The 13,652-nt window shown below is 44.4% G+C and overlaps 1 protein-coding gene across 6 annotated transcripts in view; it reads right to left on the bottom strand.

The window, feature by feature from the left end:
* The window catches only part of DAB1 (DAB adaptor protein 1), a 1,337,206-nt gene that overhangs the window by 454,595 nt on the left and 868,959 nt on the right, over positions 1-13,652 (bottom strand). Inside the window, exon 1 of one of the 6 annotated variants that reach the window (XM_061411795.1) lies at positions 9,438-9,578. The exons of the other annotated variants lie outside the window; for them this stretch is intronic. The gene's annotated coding sequence lies outside the window, so the exon portion shown is untranslated. Of the gene's footprint in view, positions 1-9,437; positions 9,579-13,652 lie in introns of those variants that run through there. 6 annotated transcript variants of the gene reach the window in all.

The raw sequence follows: 13,652 nt of genomic DNA, 5'->3' as shown, positions 1-13,652 counted from the left end.
TTCCCAAAGGAATAAATTACAGTAACCTTTTTGCATTCATTGGAACTAAGTTCTAACAATACAGGCTGTGTCTCGGATTCAGCATATGGCTGGCCTATCTTTGACTTCATCCACAATTGCATTACCGGCACTCTGATCTAACTTGAGTATGTTTGAATGGTTGTGTTTTATATTTAGAACTTTTGTGAGCATGCATGTAATAAACATAACATGCCAAAATAACATGTGCTAGGACTGAAGACAAGCACCACCACATGCCATGGTCAGAGTGCACGGGCATCACCAGGCAATCACGAGGGAACAGCATCACGTGACTTCTCTTCCTTACTCTATGGGCAGTGTCTGCATCATTTATGATCATTCACACAAGTTGACTCTCATCCTGCCACCTGCTGGGATTTTTCCAGCCAAGTCAAAGACAGAAAATCCTAGGGGTGGATTTATAGCTATAATCAACATTGAACCCTATGGGAAAAGCTAATCTACTATCTTTTATAAAACCACGATCGAGTGCAAAAAGCCTCTCCCAGGGAACCTGTAAGTCTCCCACTTCCTTTTCCCTTCCATTCTTTCTACCATACATCCTTCAGCAATATTCTAACATTTGCTGTACATGTTGACATGTATATGACAGTAATATATGAATATAGGCTAGGATAATAAAGAAGGAAAATGTCACCCAAATATGATATATGTTTCAGGTAATGTGAGCTTTTTCAAGAGGAAGTCCCTCACTTTTATCAAGAAGGATGTTTCATTGGCATGATGGTGCCTAATAATAAAAGTTTGTTACTGAAAATAAGTTACTTCTCGGAGAACCTTATAAACCTTCAAAGTATCCAGTGTCCAGATACTGAACACTCATTTAGTGTTAACTTATAAATGTCCTTTGATTGAAAACATTTCTAGTTATCATTGTTCCTATAATGAAAGCAGATAGTTTTACAGAGTCAGCTCTTTTCATAGGACAAATCTGAATAAGTTTTTACTGTTAATGATTCCAAAAGCTGTTAAGAAAACAGAGATAACTTTCAGTAGTTGATTATTACTATTTATTTCCAAATTCAGATTACAAAACAAAGAACTTCCACCAAAAAAAAAATGTGTTTTCAAGATCATTGATCATAAAGAATTTCAATACAGTTTTGTCAGTGGAAAACAATTTACCCCAAACTTTTTATCCCCATGAGCTTCATGAACCACATGACAATACACACATTCAATTCAACGTAAACTTACTGAGCATCTACTACATTCCAGGTACAGCTGTTAAAAGGAGAAGCTATATTTCTTCCCCCTAAAGAGTTTATAAATGTCCTTTGCTGGACATTTATTGGACAAAGTACTATCTCTGTAGTGACTAGCTAGAAACTGGATTGTAATTCAATGTAATTCTTTTTAAGTCTGTCCTTTTGAAAAGCACATTTGAAAGAATTATATGGAATGATAAATACCAAATGTGGAATAGTGGTTACTTCCGGCATGGGAAATAGATGGGGAAACAGTGGAAACAGTGTCAGGCTTTATTTTTCTGGGCTCCAAAATCACTACAGATGGTGACTGCAGCCATGAAATTAAAAGACGCTTACTCCTTGGAAGGAAAGTTATGACCAACCTAGATAGCATATTCAAAAGCAGAGACATTACTTTGCCAACAAAGGTTCATCTAGTCAAGGCTATGGTTTTTCCTGTGGTCATGTATGGATGTGAGAGTTGGACTGTGAAGAAGGCTGAGCGCCGAAGAATTGATGCTTTTGAACTGTGGTGTTGGAGAAGACTCTTGAGAGTCCCTTGGACTGCAAGGAGATCCAACCAGTCCATTCTGAAGGAGATCAGCCCTGGGATTTCTTTGGAAGGAATGATGCTAAAGCTGAAACTCTAGTACTTTGGCCACCTCATGCGAAGAGTTGACTCATTGGAGAAGACTCTGATGCTGGGAGGGATTGGGAGCAAGAGGAGAAAGGGACGATAGAGGATGAGATGGTTGGATGGCATCACTGACTCGATGGACATGAGTCTGAGTGAACTCCGGGAGTTGGTGATAGACAGGGAGGCCTGGCGTGCTGCGATTCATGGGGTCACAAAGAGTCGGACACGACTGAGCGACTGATCTGATCTGATCTGATCTGGCAGGAGGGAAGAAGATCTGATGGGCGAGAGGTTACTAAAAGGCCTCAACTACATTTACATGGCTCACTTTCTGAAGCTGAGTGGTAGGGACAGAGTTTTCTACTGCCAGTTATTTATATATTTTCATGTCTTAAATATACTATATTTCAAACAAAACATTACTTCCTTGATCAAATTAACTGTTCTGCTTAAATATCATACGTGCTTAGCCACAAATCTTTTCTACAATCTATCTCATGAGACACTGAGAGAGGCTCCTGGAAATCAAAGATTCTACAGCAAATAAGTCTGGAAAATTCTTAATGAAGTACCTGAGTTTCTCTACTATAGGGAATCTTTGAAGCTTTACTATGTCAGTAAATACTGTGTCTTACTAAGAGTACAATATAGAATTCAGTGCTTTCCAAATATTTTTGAGCATGGCCTGTTTTTCCCTGTAAACACTTTTATTTGAAATACTCATCACCATCCTGGTAGACAGTGCCCCAGAACCAGGTTCGGAAAATGCTCTACAGAATAATCCATGTCTGCCACATATGCTGCATGAGAGCCACTCTCAGCAGGATGCCTATCCCCAAACCAGTGACGAAGCTTCCTGCCCACCTGTCTTTGCCCATTCAGTTCTTTCAATCTGGAATGCCTTCAACTCCCCAGAAGCTCCTGGTCAACCTTCAGGTTGAAGGTTGCTGAAATGAAATTCGCTCTTCTGTGAAGCCTTAACTATCCTTCCCTTTCTCCAGGTAGAAATAATTTCTCCTCTGGAAGCTTCCAGTGCTGCTGTATGGATATTCTCTGCACCACACCTCATGCTGTATCAGCTACTGATGCATGCATGAGGCCAGGTGCCCAGATGGCAGAGACTGCATCTCTGAATCTTGGAACTGTCCACAGTGTCTAACACTCAGCCAAAGCCAGGTACCAAGTAGGTACTAGTAAGATGTGTTGAATGGACAGAGGGGTGACGTCCATATCAGGACATGAATGGCCTCAATTTCCCAGATACTCCTCATGCATATTTATCATTTTCAGCTGTTATAGTTGATTATGACACTAACAAGAACAGGAACAAATAGACATAAAGAATGAAAAGGAGACAAAGACTGGGATAAACATAAAGAGAGTCAAAGGAAAAGAAAAAGATGCTTAACTGATGAAGAGTAGGTGAATGGATAGATCAAATTGAGGAACAGACCAACAGGGAAGTCAGAAATTGGTACGAGGCTCACAGCTGATGCAAAGCATTGGTAATGTCCCAAGACTCACTCTAGGAGGTCAACACAGCTGACTTGGATTCACTCTGAACGTCATACCTGTCTGCTACATTACCTCCTCTAACTTTATCCCCTAAGCCAAACCACCCATCTTTGCTACCACAAACTTTTACCATTGTAAGCTGTGAGTTCTTCACTTCAGTACCATTTTATTTCTATTGCCTGTTCTCTATGAGAATCCCTCACTGGGATTAGATATCAGTTATATGTCAAGTTAAAATAAAATAATAATAATAAAAGCAAGTTGGCAATTTCTTTCCAATAGAATATGTTGCATACTTCATGAAATAGAAGCCAGAGGAGTTTTACGATTCCCAAATCAAAGTCTCCCCATTATCTAAAGACTCAAACAAAAATACAAAGAGTATCTCACAGCGAAAGAAACCTGATCATTTGCTTTTCAAACTAAGTCCAGATACACATCTCATAGATTGAGTTCTGTGCTAGTTTTTCATGAATATAACCCCAGAGGAGGGATTTTCTTTTTCTCACTGGACACATTTTTTCAGTACAGAACATCTGGCAGGCTTCTGCTCTTTGCTGGTAACACCCACCCATTTGCCCTCTCTTTCTGCTTCAGTTCTATTTATATTTCAGGAAACAACTCTATCCTGGTATAGGAGACAGTCTGGTCTAGAAGAAGGAGCACTGAACAAAGCATTCTGGGTTCTGACAGTGCCTCTCAGCTATGCAGTTTTGTATCACCCCAAGTCTGAATTGGTTTCCAATCTGTAGATTGGGAAGAACTGACTACTCTAAGAGTTCAATCTATCCACAGTTGTTTTATTTCCTTGAAAATAACTGCTGACTAGGACATGGAAGCAACCTAGAAGTCCATCAACAGATGAATGGATAAGGAAGTTGTGGTATGTACACACAATGGAGTATCACTCAGCTATAAAAAGGAACACATTTGAGTCAGTTCAAATGAGATGGATGATCCTAAAGGCTATTATAGAGAGAAGTAATTCAGAAAGAAAAAAACAAATACCGTATATTAACACACACATATATATATGAAATCTCGACTGATGGTACCGACGATCCTATGTGCAGGGCAGCAAAGGAGACACAGATATAAAGAAGAGACTTTTGGACTCAGTGGGCAAAGAAGAGGGTTGGATGATTGAGAGAATAGCACTGAAATATACACACTACCATATGTAAAATAGATAACCAGTGCAAGTTTGACATATGAAACAGGGCACTCAGAGCTGGTGCTCCCTGACAACCTGCTAGGGGGAGGGGGATTCAGAATGAAGGGGACACAAGTATGCCTGTGACGGATCCACACTGAGGTATGGGGAAAACCACCACAATACTGTAGAGTAACTATCCTCAAAATAAGTTTGTTTTTTTTTTTTTAAAGGAAAATAACTGCTGAAAAGTGCAATGAAATGGGGGTATTTTAGCATTATGAAAATCTCTCCATCTCCTTCACAAAGAGGGAAAATGTTGGAGAAAACATTTCCAATAAGCTACACAGAACAAAACCTTTGCCTGAAATCCTTAAATATCGCTCTTCCTCTCTACCTCTGGTTAGCAAGAAAAAAAAAAAAAAACAGTCCAAATACTCTAAGGATATTTAAGTCTTAGAATATCAGTGACAAACAGAAAACTTATTATCAAGGGAAAGAATTTTTCTTTCCTCTGAAGGATAACGTTAACAGTTAAATAACATCACCCACTGGGTACTCTTCTAAGCATCTAGTGTTATATTCCTATAATCCTCACAACAATCTTATGTGGCAGGTAGTTATCTTATTATAAAGGTAACTGAAGCACAGAGAAGTTTGATAAGCTGGTCAAGGCCACACAGCCGCAGAGCTAGGGGAACTGATGTCTGAACCTAGCACCTAAGTCCAGACTTCTAACCATCTGTTATACCTTCTCTTAATTTTGAGTATCTCTGCTTATCTTCTCTGGTAACCAACAACAGCACTAATGCAATCTCTGCACATCCAGTTACTGAATATGCTAACCCAGGAGATGTATGTGAACCAATACCTATCACAATGTCAGAAGTGTTCAAAATGTCCACCATCAGCCTAATGCCCTGTTGGCAGCAGAAAAACACCCTGTAGTTTGCTCCTACAGGAAGTCTAACTATTCCATTAAAATTAACAGTAACTGTGCTATATTCAGTACTGTCCAATTCTTTGCGACCCCATGGACTGCAGCCCACAAGGTTCCTCTGTCCATGGAAATTTCCAGACAGGAATACTGGAGTGGGTTGCCATTTCCTACTCCAAGGGATCTTCCAAATCCAGGGATTGAACCGAGTTCCTTGTGTCTCCTGCACTGGCAAGTGAATTCTTTACCACTGCGCCTCCTGAAGAGCCACCTTTTCCATTATTCCCCATTAAATGGGACAGCCACTTTGGGAGAGAGCTGAGATCACCTCCACACTCAGAAATAACATGACACAGTCAGGACTGAATGCTTGGATTTAAATTGTATTAGTTGCTGTGTGACCTTGGGCCAGTTACCAACTCTCTCTGTGCCCAGCTCTCTGAATTATCACTTTCAGTATCAATCAAATATGAGTATTTGCTTCCTAAGGTTAGTGAAGGATTAAATAAATGAATGCCAAATGCTTAAGACAGTATCTGGTTCTTAGTAAAAGCTCCACAAAGGTTAATTTTTCCTGTTTTTATTAAAGAGGTGATTTGCCAATCCAGTACCTGGATTCCATCCTGCCCTTTCAATTCCAAATACGATCCTCTCTCCTTAGCAGAACTCCATGCTATTACTAAAATTTCCCATTCTCCTAAAATCCTGCTACATGCCAAAGCGCCCCATGAGACATTTTTCCCCATAGAATTGCTCGCAGGCCTACGAAGTAGAGAATATTGTCCCTGTTGTGCAAATGATGAAACCGAGCTTCTGAGAGGTCAAGTGATTCATTCTCAATCACTTAACTCAACCAGTGAACATTTTTTGTTAGCCCTGAGTAACACTTAAAGTTCCTGACAACTGCCTTCAATTTATGCAATTTTGTAAAGTGCCAGTTAAAAGATATAAACTGTGATTTTCTTGCTTTGTTAGCTTTATCAGCTTGAGAGAAGGATTAAACCCCAGCAAAAACAAAATGTTTGACTTAAGTGAATTATCAAAAATAATGCAGCCTCAATTAAGATTCTTCCCCTGCCTTCAGGGTGGCTCCAGGCACCAGAAATCCACCAAAGGTAATTTTTAAGAGGGTACTATCAGGGACGAAGCCAGACACTCACCATTTAAGAAACATGTCTTAAGAGGGCAGAGGGGAGCAGAAGCAGTGGATTCCTCTCTGGCTTTAGGAGAAAATGAACAATAAGTGATAGCATCTCCTCCCTGCAGCCTCACACAATGGTCTGTCTTGCAAATGAAACATACTGAGAAACAGCTTGTGAGATGAGCTTCATCAACAATAAGTAATTTTTATTCAGATTTTATTGTTGAATACAATGAACATGATTAAATGTTCCAGATATGCCTGTTTAGGCTTTAAGTAAACCACCACCCGAAAGAGAAAACAAAACAAAAATCACTAAAAATCATCTTCTAAATCTGCTTTAGGAAGATATTTAATTGTCAGCTTGATGTGTAGAAAGAACTGAATCCCCACTTGATAGCCGGCGCTTCCCAAGAAGATGGTAACAACGCGTTTGTACTCCCCAACTCGGCCTCTTCTCCAATCCCTGCAGATCAGATCCTCCCAGCGTCGCCAAATAGTTACAATGTCTGTCTTTCAAATCACCGCATTTTGAACTTCCTAAACCTTTAAGAGGGCCTCTGTGTATGGAAAAGAACAATAGCGCTTCAAAACCCATTTCTGCGAGTTCTTCAATACTCCATTCATGAATGCTGGGGTTTCAATCAAGGACATCAGCAGACAAATTCTGATTGCTTAGAAGTTGACTTTTTTATACAGCTTTGATTAGATCTCTCTTCTCAATGGGAAATCAAGAAAATCTTTGATCCCTTTCAGATTTCAGAATTGTCACCAAGCCTTGTCGGGATAGTGGTTGAAGGAGATGGGGGTAGTGAGGGTTGGGGAGAAGCTGCGAAGCTTCCCTTTTCCGTTCAACCTCTCCACCTCCCCCTCCTCCTTTATCTTGCCTGTGCAATTCAGGGTTCTATCCAGAATCACTCATCGTTGAGATAATAAAAACAATGAGTGCTAATTCAGGGGGTGGGGATGGTTTATAATTCTATGGATTTCCCGAAGACCTATAATTGGCACATAAACCTACGAACGTGAACCGGATAATTAGGGGGTTCTGAACGCAAGCCACCTTTAATTTATATGATTAGTCGAAAACATGTTAAGTGTGATAAAGTTTCAGTAGAACCCCCACAAGGCCTTTATTCAAAACCATCAACATTTTGAAAGTGCGTTGAACGGGCCAGCGGGAGGGGAGCAGGAGGGAGTAAGAACCGATAGCAGTGGATCCTTGCTCCAGCCCCCGCCGCCGCGTTAGGAGCTGCATTGTAGCATCTTTCTCGGAGGACTCGCCCGTCAGCCCAGCTCCGGGCAGCGAAACACGCACTCGCTTCCACAGCTTCTCCACTCGCTCTTCTTTCTAAACGAACTAAAAGCCCAGGTGTGTCCTAGCCTCCAAACGCACACGCAGACGCCGACCCACGCCGGCGCACACCCCACCCGCCGAGACCCGCGCCCGGGCGCAGCGAAGCCCGCGCAGCGGCGTTCTTCACTCCACCCGCCGCCACCGAAATCCAGACCGCGATCGCCCGGCGCCCCGCGCCTCCCCACCCCCACGCCATTCCTCCAGATTCTCTCAGCCCAGGCGGAAGTGCCCAGGCAGACCCCCAACAATGAGGACTTGTGTGCTGCCGTTGGGGGTGGAGGGTAGTTTACGTGGAGTGAAACATCGGGTCCGGCAGGGAGCAACGCAGGAGCAAAGTGGCATCAACCTCAGGCAACCTTCCCCGGTGCCCCCCTCGTCCCGTCCACCAGTACTTATATTTTTTAAAAAGTGCTTTAAAAAGTGCACAGAATACACGCGCCCTCCCACCAGGGGTCACAATAATACTTCGCGGGACTAGCCAGCGTGCGGCGGACAGTCCCGGCTGCAGCTACCAGTGTTTTGAAATTGACTTAGGATATTCAGCCTTCAGCTCCTTTCCGACGACGCCAAGACTCAACCTCCCCCATCCTAGACTCCCTGACTCCAGGCTCTCCCGGCGGTTGAGTTCTCCTTTCAGGGCTCCTTTATGAGCCGAACCACGCGGATTTTAAAGTTTACCCGATGAGGGGGTGGGGCGGGGGTAGGCTGAGCTCAGCGGCCGAAACAGAGCGTCGAGTCTGGAGCAGAGAGAAGCAAGAGGGGCGAGTGGGGAAGAGAGAGGAGGGCGGGGGGCTGGGGAGTGGAACGGAGAGGGCGGCAGCAAAGAACCGAGTCTATGGGGTCTCGGGAAGAGATGGGTTCCGAGGATACGCGGGGTACAGCTCCGATGATGTTTGCAAAAGGGTAGGGGTTGCTAGGATAGATCTGGTTTTTCCACAGGTCGTAGCGGAACCGCAGCGCAGCCACAGAGTAGGGAAGTGAAAACCGGGTGGCTGAGCATGGAAGAGGGTCCGGACCTGGGGGCGCTGGCAGAGCGGCTGGGGAAGGGCTCGTAAGTACCGGCTAGGTTTTGGAACGCGAGAAGGAAGGCTCGTGGATGGCTGGAGCCGGGGACGCAGGAGGGAGGAGGGCGCAAGGGATCCAGTAGAGAGACAAGTGCATTAGATGAGCAAGACTGGAAAGAGAACTGAGCGTGGTCAGAAGTGACACTGGGGATGGTAAGGGGAGACCCAGAAGGAAGGAGCAGAGTCGCCTTTCCCCCAGCAAGTGGAGGAAGAGGAAAGAGAACTGCAGTCTCTATCCCCTCCGCACTTATAGCCAAACTCCCCAGAGGGGCGCCCCTGGAGCCCTCCTCCGCGCCCGGGAGCCCCAGAGGAGCCTCCCGGGCATCCAGGCGCCGCGTCCCCGCCTGACACCTCTCGGTGCTGAACTCCGTGGCGGCCGCTAGCCTCCCGCCGTGCCTCACCTCTGCTCGCCGAAAGCATCCTCCTCCGCAGCCGCAGCCGCCCAGGAAGCGGCTCCCCATGCCCGGCGGGCGGCGGCACTCAGGCGCGCTCTCCAGCCCGGGGAAGCCCGGGCGAGCGCCGAACTGGGTCCATCCTCCCGGGGAGCCACGGGCCCCGCGTCAGAGCAGGGGGAGGAGACCGCCCCGCGCGCAGACCCGCCTCCTCCCGCGCCCCCGCCCCGCCAGCCCCGCGCCCGCCAAGCGCCGCTCACCTGCCCGCTCCCCGGACGCCGTCGCCGCCGCCTGCCTGCCCGCCGCGCGCCCTGGCCTCACGGGCTCCGGCTCCCGCTCCCTCCCGGGTGTTTCTGTGCGCCGCCCGAGCGCGCTCCGAAAGCTTAGCGGAGTCGAGGTGGTGACGAGGAGGAGGAAGAGCGAGCGAGCGGGGGCGCCGCGGTTCGCAGTCGAGCCTCTGGAGCCCTGGCGCTCACTCCCCATCCCGGCGTAGAAGGGGGAGAGCTGAGCCCAGAGCGCTGGGTCCCCGCCCCGGCTACGTGGGCGGAGAAGGGGAGTGAGGGCGAGATGGGGTAAAAGCCACTAGACTCGGGTTTTTCCACAGAGTATCCACTGTTTTTGCCACTCACCATCGCCACCGGCCGCCTCCGCCTGGCCTCCCTCATTTAGTCGACTCTTAACATCCCAGGCCTCTAAACCCGCGCAGACCCAAATTGAAAAGAGCGCCCCTGCTCAAAAGTACAGGGCAGGTCCGGGGCGGGCGTGTGGCCCCAACTCCCCTTCGCAGGAGGGGGCGCTAGTTCCCAGCGGCCAACCCTCGTCTGTGCGCCCCTGTCTTCATTGAGGCTTCCCAGCAAAGTTGGGCGAGGGAGAGGGAGGAGGCACGCATCTGTCACGCTTTCGTGAGTCCCAGGGAGAGACTCAGGGCCCAGTTAACACCCAGTGCTTCCCCTTGCCTTCTTCCCGGCAACTCTGGTTTTCGGAATGCCCTGTGGTAAACAATCCCCAGATTAGAACAGGCGCAGGAGAAGGCCCAGGCAGGATGTAATCAGTGGCTCCCTACTTCTGGCCCTAGCTTACCCAGATCCGCCGAACTTTAGAAAATAGTGTGTCCGTCAGAAAATAAATTCTTCAACCCTGAGACTGGATTTAACTCCAGTGAATGCCTGTTTGCACACCCATCTTCAGAGTCCTGAATGCCAGGTGTGAAAGGAAAAAAAAAAAAAAAAATCGAGTCCAGTCCTGCGCTGTTGGAGCAGGGAAAGAAAAGAAGATACTGGCCACAGTTCTTTAAAGTTTATTTTTACTCATTTTAAGGGCCACACTCCTGTCCTCCAGCTGGGTAATAATGAAGCCAATGTGGCTGATTTGGGTTTTGCATCCCCCCTCCCATAGTTTCCATCACTCATCCATGAAAATTTAATGAAGCATTTAAGGTTATTACTTCCAGAGTCAATGGGCTAAAAATATTTAGCCTAATGCAGTCCTTGCAGAGCCAGTAGGTCCATGGCTGGTACATACAAAGTCATCGAGAGACCCTCCCTGCCTCCACAGAATTCACGACCCATTAAACTTATTCCATAATAACAGCTTCTGTACAAATGGAGGCCCCTGCAAACAGAGGCTGTCATGCACCTCCTGAAAAGATAGCAATTTACATGGAGACAGGAAAAAAGTGTGAGGTCACTGGCAGGATGCAATCTTGGGAGAAAAGTTGGAAGAGAACTCCCAACAAGGTGGGAGGGAGGTCCCACCAGTGGGTGGTGGATACAATTCTTTCTATTTACTTCTGGATATGACTAGCCAGCCTAATGGTGGGGCCCAGAGAAAGTGGCTCAAGTCTCTCCAACTTTTCTAAAGTTCTAGAAAGTGGCTAGAATTATTACAGAACACTTAAGATACATCAGTAGGAAGTTCAGGCTCACCAGAGAACTCTGTTAATAAAACACTTGAGTTTTCTCTTCCATACAGACAGACCTCCAGAGTCTGAACTCAATAGGAAGAAAACCAGGGGACATTGACAAATTTCCCAAGACCTCATTGAAATAGGGAAAGGGGGTGTAGGAAACCATCATGCACTTCAAACAACTGGGACAAATGTCAAACCTTAGGTGAGCGAACATAGGTGTAACTTCATCGACTCTCCCCAAAGCACTGAAGTTTCTCAATGCTTGAGACAGCTGTGAAACAGCAGAACTATTTACATACATTTTAAGGCCTTGCCTTTGAGAGCTGTGGACTTCACCCCTCTTCCATCTGGTTCTATTTTCAAATGAGGTTATGATTACAGACTTTGGGATAATACCTGACACTGAGTGGTGGAGTGATAAAAATGGAAGGCACTCTTGTAAAACTCTCTTTTCAGCCTTGGAGAATGTCCACCAGGGAAACTCAGAAAATTCCTTTTAAATCTAACAGGGGCAACAAGCTACAGCTGTTCCCAGCTCCAGGCTGAAGGAAAGTTATACAGATTCTAATGGCAAACAAGCTGTCCACCAAACACCTAATAGTCTTCAAGGTTAAACCAAATCACATCTTAAAGTACCATTTTAAGTTTTTATTCCAAACGTGTCAAGAAACAACTCACATAAATATTAGGGTATTTCCTTAATTCTCTTTTAAATAACAATATAGTTTGTATTATGTGTGGCATAAAAAACAATAAACATTCTTTTATCATCTACTGTGATAAATAGCAAAGTAATAAGAACAGCAAAGATGTATGCATTGCTTATTATATTCCAGGATTCCAGGCAGCATTCTGGGTGCTCTCCATTCATTAATGCATTTAACCTTCATGACAGTCCAGGTAGTGAAGTACTCCTCTTGTGTGTACTGTATCCTGAGTCATCTTTGATAAGTTACTTACCTCTCTGAGCTTCAAAAGTCTCAGTTCTACAGCAGTGATACCTGCTTCAGGACATTGTGCAAGCTTTAAATGGAAAAATATATTGAACATGGCTAGCACTGAATAAGTCACTCAGTAAACATTGATTCTTATTCCAGAACAATTCCAAAATAGTTCACTTTAAATCAACTAGCATTTGTAGAGTCCATGTTATATATCAGGCATTGTGGGAGGCATTGGAAATAATGATGATAAATCAGAAACATATCCTGCCTTTACAGAGCCCTGAGTCAACTGAATAAAAAACATGGGCATGAGTAGCATGCATATGGACAGAAAGGAGTTTTATTGAACTTCACGTAATTCATCCCTATGCACATGATTCTTCAGACACCCAGAGGGGCAGCCTATAGAAGTACTGTTTGAGACTGATCTGCAATTGAAGGCAAAATCAAATGTCAGAAACAATAAATCCAATCAGCAATAATCACTCCTCCAAAGAAAGAGATAAAAAGTAGTTCATTTTGTGTATTATACATTATTTAAAATTCTGTTTATTCCTACAATCATTTCAAATATACCTCTCATTGGATGAAGTATAATAAAATGAATTTGTGCTGTAAGCTCTAAGGGTTTGAAACACAAATTATTCCATGGCCACTGTTTATTAAATAGTTTGTAATGCTTACACATGCCAGGAATATGCTAATATTTCTCTACACATAAAACTCTCAAATTAATAAAATTTTGAATAACATTCAGTAGGAGCACTTCTACCAGGCTTATTAGAAATATCATGTGTTCAAAGTATGCTAATACATAGAATGCACAAAATTTTCAAAGCTTAATACCAAAGGTATATAAGCTTCTCATCCTTTTCATTTAAACTCACGTTCACACTCAGATTTTATTCATTTTTTCAAAAAATATTTGCTGATTGCTTACTTTATACTAGGCACACTGTTGGGCATTGGCTGATAAAGAAAACAAAAAGAAAAAAAAAACTTACTCTTAAACAACTTATAGGCTCATGAAAGAAATGCACCATTGTATTGCATCACAATAAATGCTATCTAGTGATAATGCTAAGTATGGGATGCTAGGTAAGCATCAAATCTGGGCATTTAACCCAGAATAGGATGCTGAGATTTCATGAAGGAAGTGATATCATCTTGAAAGAAAACTGAATAAGCATGTGAAGCAAGGAAAGGTATTTCAGACAAAGAAAAGAGAATATACAAAACCATAGCAGAGATTGTTCTCTGGTTGTGGCTATAATTGACTCTAGGGCTTCCCAGGTGGTGCTCACAGTAAAGAATTTGTCTGCCAAGGCAGGAGAAGCAAGACCTGAGTTCTATCCCTAGGTTGAGAAGATG

This window comes from Bos javanicus, chromosome 3, assembly GCF_032452875.1.
Source record: "Bos javanicus breed banteng chromosome 3, ARS-OSU_banteng_1.0, whole genome shotgun sequence".
In the NCBI taxonomy this organism is placed as follows: Eukaryota; Metazoa; Chordata; class Mammalia; order Artiodactyla; family Bovidae; genus Bos; species Bos javanicus.
Note: the sequence above shows the minus strand (reverse complement) of the source record. Positions and strands in the feature narration are given on the sequence as shown.